Source organism: Microcebus murinus, chromosome 10 (genome assembly GCF_040939455.1).
Source record: "Microcebus murinus isolate Inina chromosome 10, M.murinus_Inina_mat1.0, whole genome shotgun sequence".
NCBI lineage: Eukaryota > Metazoa > Chordata > Mammalia > Primates > Cheirogaleidae > Microcebus > Microcebus murinus.
The window spans coordinates 101,257,784-101,273,573 of NC_134113.1; the positions used below are offsets into that span (position 1 = coordinate 101,257,784).

The 15,790-nt window shown below is 36.8% G+C and overlaps 1 protein-coding gene and 1 pseudogene across 21 annotated transcripts in view; one reads left to right on the forward strand and one right to left on the reverse strand.

Moving 5' to 3' along the window:
- The window catches only part of ERC1 (ELKS/RAB6-interacting/CAST family member 1), a 560,419-nt gene that overhangs the window by 469,700 nt on the left and 74,929 nt on the right, over positions 1-15,790 (reverse strand). The gene's annotated exons all lie outside the window — the stretch shown is intronic.
- On the forward strand, positions 4,132-5,706 carry LOC105861587 (vasculin pseudogene; annotated as a pseudogene).

Genomic DNA, 15,790 nt, shown 5'->3' on the forward strand with positions numbered 1-15,790 from the left:
AACAATTTTAAACATATATGCAGCCAACTTAGCGGCACCCAATTTCATAAAGCAAACCTTATTGGATCTAAGCAAGTGGATTAATAGCAACTCCATAATCACCGGATTTCAACACCCCACTGACAGCACAAGACAGATCCTCTAAACAGAAAATCAATAAAGAAATAATGGACTTAAACAAAACTCTAGAACAATTGGGTCTGACTGACATTTACAGGACATTCTCCCCAAAATCCACTGAATATACGTTCTTCTCATCAACTCACGGGACATTCTCTAAGATTGACCATATCCTAGGACACAAAGTAAACCTCAAGAAATTTAAAGAAACAGAAATCATACCATGTATCTTCTCAGATGACAGTGGAATAAAAGTAGAAATCAATCCTAACAGAAACTCACATTTCTACACAAAAACGTGGAAATTAAACAACCTCTTACTAAATGATTACTTCGTAAATGAAGAAATCAAGATGGAAATAAAAAAATTCTAAACAAAATGACAATGGAGAGGTAAGTTATCAAATCCTCTGGGACACAGGTAAAGCAGTTCTGAGAGGAAAGTTTATCTCCATAAATGCCGGTAACCAAAAGTCAAAAAGATCACAAATAGACAATCTAATGAAATGACTCAAAGAGCTGGAAAAAGAAGAACAGACCAACCCCAAACCCAGCAGAAGAAGTGAAATCAACAAGATCAAATCAGAACTAAATGAAATTGAAAACAGGGAAGCTATTCAGGAGATTAATAAAACAAAAAGTTGGTTCTTTGAAAAAATAAACAAAATTGACACGCCATTGGCTAAGCTAATGAAAAGCAGAAAAGAGAAATCTCTAATAAGCTCCATCAGGAACAAAAAAGGAGATATCACAACTGATCCCAAAAAGATACAAGATATAATTTATGAATACTACAAAAATCTTTATGCACACAAACTGGAAAATGTGGAGGAAATGGACAAATTTCTAGAAACACATAGCCTCCCTAGGCTCAACCAGGAAGAAATAGATTTCCTCAACAGACTGATCTCAAGAGCTGAAATAGAAACAGCAATTAAAAATCTCCCTAAAAAGAAAAGTCCCGGTCCAGATGGTTTCACACCCGAATTTTACCACACTTACAAAGAGAACTAGTACCTATCTTGCAGAAACTATTCCACAACTTCGAGAAGAATGGAAACCTCCCCGACACCTTTTATGAAGCGAATATTACTCTGATACCAAAATCAGGAAAGGATGCCACAAAAAAAGAAAACTACAGACCAATATCCCTAATGAATATAGATGCAAAAATTTTCAACAAAATCTTAGCTAACCGAATCCAGACGCTTATCAAAAAAATAATCCATCACGACCAAGTGGGCTTCGTCCCAGGGATGCAGGGATGGTTCAACATACACAAATCTATAAATGCAATTCACCACATAAACAGAAGCAAAAACAAAGACCACATGATTCTTTTAATAGATGCAGAAAAAGCTTTTGACAAAATTCAACACCTTTTCATGATACGAACACTTAATAAAATAGGCATGAAAGGAACATACCTAAAAATGAGACAAGCCATATATGACAGACCCATAGCCAACATCATACTGAATGGGAAAAAATTGAAATCATTCCCACTTAGAACTGGAACCAGACAAGGGTGCCCACTATCTCCACTTCTATTCAACGTAGTGCTTGAAGTCCTAGCTACAGCAATCAGACAGGAAAAAGGAATTAAAGGTATCCAAATAGGGGCAGAAGACATCAAACTTTCACTGTTTCTTCATGATATGATATTATATTTAGAAAACCCCAAAGATTCAACCAAGAAACTCCTGGAACTGATAAATGAATTTAGTGAAGTCTCAGGATACAAAATCAATACACAGAAATCAGAGGCATTCATATATGCCAACAACAATCAAATTGAAAACCAAATCAAAGACTCAATTCCATTCACAATACAACAAAGAAATTAAAGTACCTAGGAATATACTTAACCAAGGAGGTAAAAGACCTCTACAGGGAGAACTATGAAACACTGAGGAAGGAAATAGCAGAGGATGTAAACAGATGGAAATCCATACCATGCTTGTGTATCGGCAGACTCAACATCATCAAAATGTCTATACTACCCAAACTGATCTACAGATTCAATGCAATACCTATTAAAATCCCAGCAGCATTCTTCACAAATACAGAAAAAATAATTTTACGCTTCGTATGGAACCAAAGAAGACCCCGAATATCAAAAGCAATTCTAGGCAACATAAAACAAAATGGGAGGTATTAATATGCCAGATAACAAACTATACTACAAAGCTGTGGTAATTAAATCAATCTGGTATTGGCACAAAAATAGGAATACTGACCAGTAGAACAGATGTGAGAATCCTGATATAAAACCATCCTCATATAGCCATCTAATCTTTGACAAAGCAGACAAAAACATACGCTGGGGAAAAGAATCCCTTTTCAATAAATGGTGCTGAGAAAACTGGATAGCCACTTGTAGAAGGCTAAAGCAGGACCCACACCTTTCACCTCTCACAAAAATCAACTCCCGCTGGATAACAGACTTAAACCTAAGGTATGAAACTATTAGAATTCTAGAGGAAAATGACATGGGCCAAGGCAAAGAGTTTATGAAGAAGTCCCCAAAGGCAATCACAGCAGCAACAAAAATAAATAAATGGGACATGATCAAACTAAACAGCTTCTGCACAGCAAACAAACAGTCATGAAAGTAAACAGACAACCTACAGAATGGGAGAAAATTTTTGCATCCTACCCATCTGATAAGGGGCTGATAACTAGAATATACTTAGAACTCACGAAAATCAGCAAGAAAAAAATCAAATAACCCTATTAAAAAGTGGGCAAAGGACTTGAACAGAAACTTTTATAAAGAAGACAGAAGAATGGCCAACAAACATATGAGAAAATGTTCACCATCTCTAATCATCAGGGAAATGCAAATCAAAACCACAATCAGGGGACGGAGACTGGTTGTAGGGGAGGGAAAGGCGGCAAAAGGGGATTATTCAAAGTACCGAAAAACTCCTCCCGGGATCGAGCGCAGCGGCACCCCCAGGCCAGGGGCACCTCTGGTGGGGCAGAAGGTGATTGAATTACTCAGATATGAAGATCATCTTCCAGGTTTGTGTAAAAGGCCCCGGATATTTCAAGTAGCCATTTTGGAATTACAATGTTTTGGATAATTTTGCCCCAGAAGTTTATTAAAATTTGCAAGAATCGTCTCTGAAGTGAATTGATAGTAGTGAACAATTCAACAAGCTACTTAAAAAGAGACCCAGGCGTTTCTTCAGTGTTTTGGTTCAAGCGGATTATATAACTGGTTAAAAGTATTTCAGCTGGTGGTATTTTTGCCTCCCTTCCCCACCTTCCCCTGTTGTTGGTGTTCTTCAGCCAAAACTGTAAGATATGTTTGATTTGTTTACTGAGTAGTTTCACCAGTTTCAATGACTGTTTAACTATTGCTGAAGTTTCATGGCAGTTTATTTTTACCTTTATTAGAAGTTTTAGGAATTTTTGACCTCAGTCCTTTTCATGTCACAATGGGACAGCTTTTCTAAATGAATACATTGAAAGAATACAGAGTTTTTTTCCTTTTTTATCTTTTATTTACATGGAAATTTAAGATGTTGCTGTTTCCCAGCAGCATGGTAGTATTGAGATAGCTATGTGTGTCTCTGTATATCCTGATATTTAGGAATGCTCTTCAGATGTGAAATTTTCTTTTTGTTTTTGCTTTTTGGCTCATAAATTGGATATTTCATCTGGAGTGGATAAGTACAACAGTGGCAAGTACATGGAATAATATAGAAGACTTTGATCTTAAATCCAAGGAACTTGGCTAATTCTAGAGATAGCCATATGAAAACTTTAAAACAGAAGTATGGGTAGCGGACTTGAAGTAACTCTATGTCAAATAGTCATACGTTAAGTATCTTCAAAAAACTTGGATATTATTTCAGAGGATACAAAATAAAAAATCAAACTGAAAAACATAAAGATTACAGAGAAGAAATCAACACCTTCCTGTGCAGTCCTATTGGAATTTAGATGGAGGTCTCGTCTTGTTGCCTAGGTTGGAGTGCCGTGGCATGATCATAGGGACTTGCCATGAGGTGTTGAAGCCTTATTTCATTGAGTTGGAGAGACTGGACCTAAATGGCACAGCATGACTTTGCTCCAGCCTGGCTTAATTTTCCTACTCCACCATCATCAACAAAGTCATCATTGAATTTTGAGAAGCATTCTGAAAACTTTTCATGGACCGAAAATCGTTATGATGTGAATCGTCAACGACACAACTCTTCAGATGGCTTTGATTCTGGTGTTGGACATCCTAATGGGGGTAACTTTGGAAGGAAAGAAAAAAACGGATGGCATACACATGGAAGAAATGGTACTGAAAACATAAATCATCGAGGGGGATACCATGGTGGGAGTTCCCGTTCTCGTAGCAGTATTTTCCATTCTGGAAAAATCCTACATGAAAACAATGTACCTGACCATGAAACTGGGAGGAAAGAAGACAAGAGAGAACGCAAACTGTTTGAGGCTGAGGATTTTCCGTCTTTAAATCCTGAATATGAGAGAGAACCAAATCAGAATAAATCTTTAGCTGCAGGTGTATGGGAATATCCTCCGAATCCTAAATCTAGAGCTCCAAGGATGCTGGTCATTAAGAAAGGTAATACAAAAGACTTACAGCTATCTGGATTCCCAGTAGTGGGAAATCTTCAGTCACAGCCAGTTAAGAATGGAACTGGTCCAAGTGTTTATAAAGGTTTAGTCCCTAAACCTGCTGCTGCACCTACAAAACCTACACAATGGAAAAGCCAAACTAAAGAAAATAAAGCTGGGACTTCTTTCCCTCATGAGTCTACATATGGTGTTGGCAACTTTAATGCTTTTAAATCAACTGCCAAGAATTTTAGTCCATCACCAAATTCAGTGAAAGAGTGTAATCGCTCAAATTCCTCTTCACCTGTTGACAAACTCAATCAGCAGCCTCGTCTAACCAAACTGACATGAATGTGCACAGATAAGAAGAGTGAATTTTTTAAAGCATTGAAAAGGGACAGAGTAGAAGAGGAACATGAAGATGAAAGCCATGCTGGCTCAGAGAAGGATGACGACTCATTTAATTTACATAACAGCAATAGCTCTCACGAAGAAAGGGATATAAACCGAAACTTTGATGAAAATGAAATTCCACAAGAGAATGGCAATGCCTCGGTGATTTCCCAACAGATCATTCGGTCTTCAACCTTCCCACAAACTGATGTTCTTTCAAGTTCACTTGAGGCAGAACACAGATTGTTGAAGGAGATGGGCTGGCAGGAAGACAGTGAAAATGATGAAACATGTGCTCCCTTAACGGAGGATGAAATGAGAGAATTCCAAGTTATTAGTGAACAGTTACAGAAGAATGGTCTGAGAAAAAATGGTATTTTGAAAAATGGGCTGATCTGTGACTTCAAGTTTAGACCCTGGAAAAACAGCACTTTCAAACCCACAATTGAGAATGATGACACAGAGACAAGTAGCAGTGACACATCAGATGACGACGATGTGTGAAGGATTTCCTAACAGCTTTAGAAATTTTAGTGTGATACATCTCTCATACAGTTTGGGGTGAATTGTAAAAATGAAGAACTATAATTTATGTAGTGAAATACCCCATTAGAAGATGTTTTCTGGGGGGACTTCAATATGAAGAAAACCAAGAATGTTGTGTTGGGCTGTGTTGAACATTATTTCTCTGTAAATGAATGTTGTAGAAATGAGGACTTTGGTTGATCCAACATTGACTTTCTTCATCACTGCAGCATTTCTCTGACTAGCAATGTGACGACGTAACAAATGAGATTTTCTCATTTAATAATAAAAAATTGTGTAATGTTTTGCAAAAAAAAAAAAAAAAAACCACAATCAGATATCACTTAACTCCAGTGAGAATGGCCTTTGTCAAAAAGTCTCCAAACAATAAATGCTGGCATGGATGCGGAGAGAGAGGAACACTCCTACACTGCTGGTGGGACTGCAAACTAGTTCAACCTCTGTGGAAAGCAATATGGAGATACCTTAAAGTGATACAAGTGAATCTACCATTTGATCCAGCAATCCCATTGCTGGGCATCTACCCAAAAGATCCAATGGCACTCTACAAAAAAGACACCTGGACTCGAATGTTTATAGCAGCACAATTCATAATTGCAAGGCTGTGGAAACAGCCCAAGTGCCCATCAATCCAAGAATGGATTAATAAAATGTGGTATATGTATACCATGGAGTACTATTCAGCTCTAAGAAACAAAGGGGATATAGCATATCTTATATTTTCCTGGTTAGAGCTGGAACTCATACATACTACTAAGTGAAGTTTCCCAAGAATGAAAAAACAAGCACCACATATACTCACCAGCAAACTGGTATTAACTGAGCAGTACCTAAGTGGACACATAGGTACTACAGTAATAGGGTATTGGACAAGTGGGAGGGGGGAGGGAGGCGGGTATATACATACATAATCAGAGAGATGTGCGCCATCTGGGGGATGGTCATGCTGGAGACTCAGACTTGTGGGGGGAGGCAGGGAAAGGGCATTTATTGAAACTTTAAATTCTGTACCCCCATAATATGCCAAAATAAAAAAATTAAAAAATGAAAGAAATAGGATAGTATGGGAAGCTGAGAACAGGGTATCCTACTTTAGATAGGGTAGTTATGAAAGGGCCCCTTTTTTTTTTTGAGACAGAGTCTCACTTTGTTGCCTAGGCTAGAGTGAGTGCCGTGGCATCAGCCTAGCTCACAGCAACCTCAAACTCCTGGGCCCAAGCAATCCTGCTGCCTCAGCCTCCTGAGTAGCTTGGACTACAGACATGTGCCACCATGCCCAGCTAATTTTTCCAATATATTAGTTGGCCAATTAATTTGTTTCTATTTATAGTAGAGACGGGGTCTCGCTCTTGCTCAGGCTGGTTTTGAATTCCTGATCTTGAGCAATCCGCCCACCTCGGCTTCCCAGAGAGCTAGGATTACAGGCGTGAGCCACCATGCCTGGCCAGAAAGGGCCCTTTGAAGAAGTAACATTTAAGCTGAGACCTCAGGCAGCTAGGATATAAAACAAATGGGGTAAGAGTATCTCGCAGCACATAAGAATAAAGAGTTGAAAATGGCAAAAGTTACATAGTTGAAGGCAATTTTTTTCAATACCCAACTAGCCATTAATACAAATTATAAGCCTGTAATAACTAAATAACTAAATCAATTTAGTACTAGAAAAAAGAATATCAATATCAACAGATCAATGGAACAGACCTTACAATATATGAGCATTTAATAACAAAAACAAGAAATGCCACAAACCAAAAGGAAATGGACTAATCATTTATCACACAATGTTAAGAAAGCTATTCAATTATTAGAAAAACATCAAAAAAAATCTGTCTCCTCACACAAAAATACAAAATAAATTCTAGGAAGATTAAAGAACTAATTATAAAACTCAAGTGAATTAGAAAATAAAAAGACAATATAGGCATATTTAATGATATTTGGATAAAGAAAAGCTTTCTAAACAAAAAAGAAATATAAGACATTACAAAGGAATGTGTGATACATTTCACTGCTTAGAAATTTTAAATTTGTATACATCAAAAAGCAAAAACTAAAGAGCAAATGACAAACACTGAAAATTACTTACAATAAATGTGACGAAAAATACTTTATTCTCACCATATAAAAAGCCCACATAAATCAATCAAATACTAAGATCTTCCCTTCCCCAACAAAAACTATAATAAGGTATACACAATTCACAAATAATATGCAAATAGTCAATAAACACATCTAATATGTAAACAAGGAAATGTAAGTTAAAACAAGATAATATTTATTAACCTATAAATCAGGCACAAGTTTTTTTCTGGTAAAAGATTTTATATTAAGAGGTAAAGTGAAACCGGCATTCTTATACACTGATGATACCTAAGGTGGTCCTAATCTTTCCAGAAAACAATTTATCATAGCTATATAGAAAACAGCCTTTCTAAACCAGTACTACATTCCACTATAGAATTAAGCCCTATCTAAAATGATTTCAGTGACTATTTTCTCAATTCTCCCAAAGATAATTCAATAAAATGATTTCAGTGACATTTTCTCAATTCTTCCAAAGATAATTCAAGCCCGTATAATTCAAGATGCATAGGAAATAAGTTAATTCATTACATACAGTGGATGCCTCAGGGAATTAAGGCTTAATTTGCTCAAGGATTGAACTGAGAAGGGCTGATCGACAGCCAGCTATTAGGGGGAAAATATGTGTTCCTTAAGAATATTACAACCAATTTCTTTTATTTTATAAGCACAATTGTGTCATCCTCAAGAAGCAAAGATTATATTTTAGCAATGTTACTACTCTCCCCAAACACAAGGTATATAATACAATAACTGTATATTCATTTTTGTAACATTTTTCTCATACATATGTTAAACATTTTAAGAATACATAATAAACATGGGAGGAAAAGGACTCTCCTGTAATTCCTTTGATCACCTTTGACAAATAGATTCAATTATTCAACAATTATTAGAATAATCAGAAATGTGAAAATGTATTAGAAAGACAGTCACAAGAGTCTTATATATAACCAAAAAAACCAGAAATATCCTACATGTCCAATAGTAAAAGAATGGCTAAAAGTATGACATAATTTTATGTAGTCATTTAAAATAATATTTCTAAAGAATACTTAATAACACTGGAGATGGTCATCTCATAATATTAAGTTTTTTTGTTTTTGTTTTTGTTTTGAGACAGAGTCTCACTTTGTTGCCCAGGCTAGAGTCAGTGCCGTGGCGTCAGCCTGGCTCACAGCAACCTCAATCTCTGGAGCTCAGCGATCCTACTGCCTCAGCCTCCCGAGTAGCTGGGACTACAGCCATGCGCCACCATGCCTGGCTAATTTTTTATATATATATTTTTAGTTGGTCAATTAATTTATTTCTATTTTTGGTAGAGACGGGGTCTCGCTCAGGCTGGTTTCGAACTCCTGACCTTGAGCAATCCGCCCGCCTCGGCCTCCCAAAGTGCTAGGATTACAGGCGTGAGCCACCACGCCTGGCCCTAATATTAAGTTTTTAAGAGTAATATAAAAGGTGTGTATGTGTGTACACATTGACACATAAACACATAAGCATAATCCTGACTGGGCAAGTCTATGGCAATTATAGGGTTTTTTTGTACATACATTTATGCATTCTTAAAATGTTTTATAGTATATATTACTTTGTAATGAGGGAAAAAATGTTACAAAAACAACTCTACAAATTACCATATTATCTACCTGTGTTTGGAGAGAAAGCAACATTGCTAAAATATAATGCCTGCTTCCTGTAGATGACACAATTGTCCTTAAAAAATAAAGGAGGCTGAACACAATACTCTTCTTAAAGAATACACAGATGAATATTCTTAACAGTACTACTCTGATAACACACTCTTCCACACCACATACTCCTAAGACAGTTCCTCAGGAGTAAAATCAGTCTCCAGCCAAGAAACATTGATTACAAGTGTATGAACACTGAGTAAATGTTTACAGTTAGTCCAGTATAACTAAGAAATTTGATGATACTTCAAATATACACTAATGAGGCATATTTAAAAGCTATTATTCAATAGTTTTCCTTGAGATTTGGCCCGTATATGAAATTTGCCTACTTGGAAAATCCATTCTTCACCTAGTATTATCAAGATTCTAATCAAGCCAGGCATGGTGGCGCACACCTGTAGTCCCAGCTACTCAGGAGGCTGAGGCAGGAGGATCCCTTGAGCCTAGAAGTTTGAGGTTCCTGTGAGCTAGGCTGATGCCACAGCACTCTACCCTGGGCAACAGAGCAAGACTCTGTCTCAAAAAAAAAAAAAAAAAAAAAAGATTCTAATCAAGTTTACAGTTCATGTAAGTTATAAAACTTAGGCAGCAAATAACCTAAAATCAATATATAAAAGCATGATTAGGAAGTATAAATGTAATCTCTAGACTCAAGAGAAACTCTCATTTAGGCACAACATGTGCAGCTTACAAACACAATAAAAAGAAACCATAAAATCATCTTATACTTTAACAAATAAAGCACCAATGAGTTTATGCCTACCATTCAGGAACTCTGATGTCACTGTTTGACATTTAGAGCAAGACTATAGTAGGATCCTTGATATCAAAATGTCAAACTGACACAAACAGCTATGGCTATTACTCTAAAAAAACAGTGACTAAAATGAAATACAATGAAAGTATATTAGCAAACTCCAAAAGACATGCATAAAGTCTGTTTTGATCATTTTAGCGTATTATGAGGGTACAAGTGTTAAGGTTACATATATTGCCCATGCCCCCCTGCCCCCTTAAAATGTGTTTTTTGGAGTTTTTTTGAAACAGAGTCTCACTTTGTTGCCCAGGCTAGAGTGAGTGCCATGGCGTCAGCCTAGCTCATAGCAACCTCAAACTCCTGGGCTCAAAAAATCCTCCTGCGTCAGCCTCCCAAGTAGCTGGGACAACAGGCATACATCACCATGCCTGGCTAATTTTGTGTGTGTATGTATATATATATATATATATATATTAGTTGGCCAATTAATTTCTTTCTATTTATAGTAGAGACAGGGTCTCGCTCTTGTTCAGGCTGGTTTTGAACTCCTGACCTTGAGCAATCCGCCCACCTCAGCCTCCCAGAGAGCTAGGATTACAGGCGTTAGCCACCTCTCCCAGCCTAAAATGTGTTTTTATAATAAGAATTAGCTCATACATCACTGTAAATAGAAGACTATCATTACATCAAAGCTGTGTTGCTTTACAAGTAATTTTTTCTAAGCAAAGGAACTACAGAGAAAAATAGTAAAATTATAGCCCTCAGTAGGAAAGGAAAATGCCCTCAGCTTGGCTGCTGCATAAACAGGAATCCTTTCAGCTCTATTTTAAGAAAATTAAGAATGAACACTTACATCTAGGGCTCACTTCCCGCAGGGACACACCCCTAAGCACTCATGGCTCTCTGTTCAAGTCAGGCAGCTCTTCCCCCTGCACTCAGAGATCCACTTCATCAGCATTGTCTCAGCACTGCAAGCAAGCATTTCTATGAGTTTTAACCTTTAGCTGGAGCAGCCTCCTGCCACAATGGCCTGCCATCCGAGGGCTATCCAAGTAATCTCCTGAGGTACCATTTATTATTTCTGTTACTATTCTGATTACAAAGTTACATATATTTAGAGTAGTCTTCCCCAAACCCTAATTCTCCAATAGTGAGATTTTTATAAAACCTTACAGTCTTCATGGGATACCAGAATCATCTGCATTTTACACTGGCAACTTTTCAAAACTGACTTGTAACAAAATTAATTGTAAAATTAAATTAGTGGTTGAATGCCATCTTTCTTTCAGTGAAGAGAATATCTCCCACAGAGACAGCAAGAGTTACATGAAGCTTAACATTTTGTAAATATCATGACATTTAAAATATCATATGTTGCTAAATGGCTTTAAAAGAAATACTAATGTTAACTACTAAATGCTATTACAAGTTTTCATAAAAATGACCCCGGTCTTTAAATTCAAAGTGCTACTAAAGGAGGCAAAGTTTTATTCATATCATGTTCTCCGTGGACCAGTCATGCTTAAAACACCAATATCTGATGAAGTCAAAAAAAGTACTATATTTCTAACCAGGATTTAGAACTAAACCAGAAAAAGGGGTGGGGGGCAGAATACCAAAAAGGAAATTCCTTTCCAAGTAAAAAAGAATATGGATTTACTAATTCTTTTAAACAAATCTCCCTCCTATTTAAATTATTTCATATAACACAGATATTTTTGCTAGATTTTTAAGTGTAATTTTTGTAATTTCTCTTTTTTTTGAGACAGAGTCTCACTCTGTTGCCCAGGCTAGAGTGAGTGCCGTGGCATCAGCCTAGCTCACAGCAACCTCAAACTCCTGGGCTCAATCCTGCTGCTCAGCCTCCCAGGTAGCTGGGACTACAGACATGCGCCACCATGCCCGGCTAATTTTTTATATACATATATATATTTTTTAGTTGGCCAGCTAATTTCTATTTTTTTTTTAGTAGAGACAGGGTCTCTCTCTTGCTCAGGCTGGGCTCAAACTCCTGAGCTCAAGCGATCTGCCCACCTCGGCCTCCCAGAGTGGTAGGATTATAGGTGTGAGCCACCATGCCCAGCCTCATAGTTTATTTTAAATCAAGAATATCGGCAGACATGCTAGAATTGTGCTTGTGAATAGCCACTACACACTAGCCAGGCAACATAGCGAGATCCATCCCTAAAAAAAAAAAAAGGAATGAAATGATATATTCAAAGTGCTAAAAGGAAAAACAAACAAACAAAAAAAAAACCTGTTAGCCAAGAGTACTACAGCCAGCAAAGCTATCCTTCAGAAATGGGGGAAGGAGCAAAAACCTACCTAAGAGATACAATAAACACTATCCATGTAACAAAAACATTTGTAGCCCCTTAATATTCTGAAAGAAAATAACAATAATAATAATCCTATCACCAAGGATAACAGCTTTTTAAGAAGTTAAATCTATTTCTTTTCTTTTCTCTATACATATGCATTCATACTTTTAGAAAGCTCAATAAAATTTAAACACTGGTTGAAAAAAAAAGAAAAGACAGAAATGAAGGAAAAATACAGTCTGTCCCAGATAAGCAAAAACAGAAATCATCACTACTAGACCAGCCGAACAAGAAATGCTTCAGAGTCCTACATTTAGAAGGGGAAGGACAATGTCTATACCATCAGGAAAACATATGAAACTATAAAACTAACTAGCAAAGCAGACACACAAGTGAGAAAGAGAAAGGAGTCAATGGCAAAGATAATGAGAGGAAGAAAGGAACAAGGGATATACAAAACAATCAGAAAACAATTAACATAATGACAGGAGTTCTATCAATAACAATCTTGCATGTAAATGGTTTAAATCCCCCAATTAAAAGATATAGGCTGACTAAATGGATTTTTAAAAAACCACGACCCAACTATATACTGCCTACAGAAACTCTTCATCAGTAAACACAAACACAGAAAGTGAGGGAATGCAAAAAGGTTTTACCGTGTTTCCCCGAAAATAAGACAGGGTCTTACATTTATTTTTTCCTCAAGAAGACACCCTAGGGCTTATTGTCAGGGGATGTGTTACTTTCCTCTCTAAGCCTCAGCTTGCAGCACGCACAGCATGGCCGGGACCTAACAGGGGGAGCTGACCTTGCTGGTGGGGCTGCCCGCACCTTTCCATTCACCTCTGGGATAGTAGCTATCATGATGGGGCAGAAGAGGAGGGGTGCTCCTCTTCTTTACCACTCCCTGACGAAATGTATGGGTTGTGCAGATATTCTGAGTAGGCACGCCCATCACTAGGTCTTATTTTCAGGGTAGGGCTTATATTGCACAAATGCTTAGAAATCCTGCTACAGCTTATTTTATGGGTAGGTCTTATTTTAGGGGAAACACGGTACATGCATATAGAAACCAAAAGCATAATCACAAAAAACAGGCTTTAAGTAAAAAAAAAACTAAAAAGAAACATAAAACGTCATTATATAATAATAAAGGGGTCAATTTAGCAAGAGAAATTAACAACTGTAAATATATATGTACTCAACGCCAGAGCATCCAGATATATAAAGCAAATTTTACAATAGAGAAAAGACAGACCCTGATACAATAATAGTTGGAGACTTCCACACCTCCCTTTCAGCACTCAGCAGATCATCCAAACAGAAAATCAACAAAGAAGCATTGGACTTAGACAGCACTATAGACCGAAGACATCTAACAGAACAATTTGTCAAACAGCTGCAGAATACACATTATTCTCATCAACACATGGAACATTCTGCAGGACAGATGATATGTTGACATTACATGATCTGTGAGGGATACTGTGAAGGAGGAGGAAAGAAATTTAAACATGACAGGATTTTTTTTGGTTTTGTTTTTTTTTTTTTTTGGAGACAGAGTCTCACTTTGTTGCCCAGGCTAGAGTGAGTGCCGTGGAGTCAGCCTAGCTCACAGCAAACTCAAACTCCTGGGCTCAAGCAATCCTTCTGCCTCAGCCTCCCAAGTAGCTGGGACTACAGGCATGCGCCACCATGCCCAGCTAATTTTTTCTATATATATTAGTTAGCCAATTAATTTATTTCTATTTGAGACAGGGTCTCGCTCTTGCTCAGGTTGGTTTTGAACTCCTGACCTCAAACGATCCGCCTGCCTCAGCCTCCCAGAGACCTAGGATTACAGGTATGAGCCACCTCGCCTGGCCTAAACTCAACAGTTTTTAAGACTTTTTCCCTCTCTACTTCTCACCATGTTTCCTAAATTTTTTATTTTTATTTTTAAAAATAAAAATCACACCTTCTTTGTAGCTCATTCAGTATCAAATATTTAATAAATTCTAAGCAACTAATTCCAGATTTTGTCATGTGATTCCTATAAATATTAACGCTAAATCCTATTCATCTTTTTTTGTTTTATGTTATTATATTAGAAATATATATTCATTATGGGGGAAAGGGAATTATAGATAAAAAAAGAAAATCACTAAAAACTATTTGGTGGGTATCTTTCAAAACATTTTTTCTATGCTGACAGTTCCTTTAAAAAAAAAGACTATTATAAAAATGAAAGTAATACCTAATTAGTGCTTACCACATGCGAGTCCCAATTCTAAATTCTATACATTTTAACTCATTTAATTCTCATGTCTCTCCCATTATGTACCATTAGTATATTTATTTTACAAAAAAGGAAACAGAGAAGAAAAGTAACCTGTCTGTCCTAGGTCACTTAGATAATAAGTGGCAGAACCACCCAGGAGTCTGACTCCACAGCTTGTGCTTTTAACACAATGCTATAATGATTCAATGCTTCCAAAAATTGATCACTGTATATATATCATACATGTTTTCCCTAAAATATTATGAGCATCTTCCTATTCCAAGAATTTTTTAAAATGATGAAATTGTGAGAAATCCATTGCATATTTTAAGATATACTAATTTTATAAATCTATATATAAAATACCAACTTCAAAGAAATCCTTACATTAAATATCTCACTTACGTGAACAAGCTGTACGTCAGTGAGGAAACAGCTTACTCTTAAGAATAATTCAATTCTGGAAACTAGTCTGGGCCAAAATACTGTAGAATTCGGCCCCTCCAAAAATTCTTATTTATGAAACCATATAATATATAAATTCTATGTGAACATGATTTTTAAACTCCTCAAATGCATGGCTCTCTCTTTCTCCCCTGCCCCCTTTTTTAAAAATCTCCCAAAGCACCAAGCAGACTACTGGGCATTCACAATAGGCACTTGATAAATATTTACTGATAGGCTGATTAGACAATGCTATGCTGAAGTAGAGAATATGTAGAAACAAAAGTCATCTTGTGAGAGTGAATGCAGCCAGACTGCCCTTCTCTCATTGGGAAACCACACAGATACTCACAAAGTATGCCACCCAAGACAATGCACAGTGATATGCCATGAGAAAAACAGATAGCACTGCCACCCATTTTGCCAAAATGCTGAACTTTGACTATACTGTCTAAGGTCAGTTAAACATACCAACTGGCCAAACCATGCAAGGTATAAAGTAAATTTTTTTAAAAGTCAATAATCTTAGCGAAACACAAATAATAGGCAAAAACAAAGATCCTAAAGGGCTTGCAATAAGCAGCTC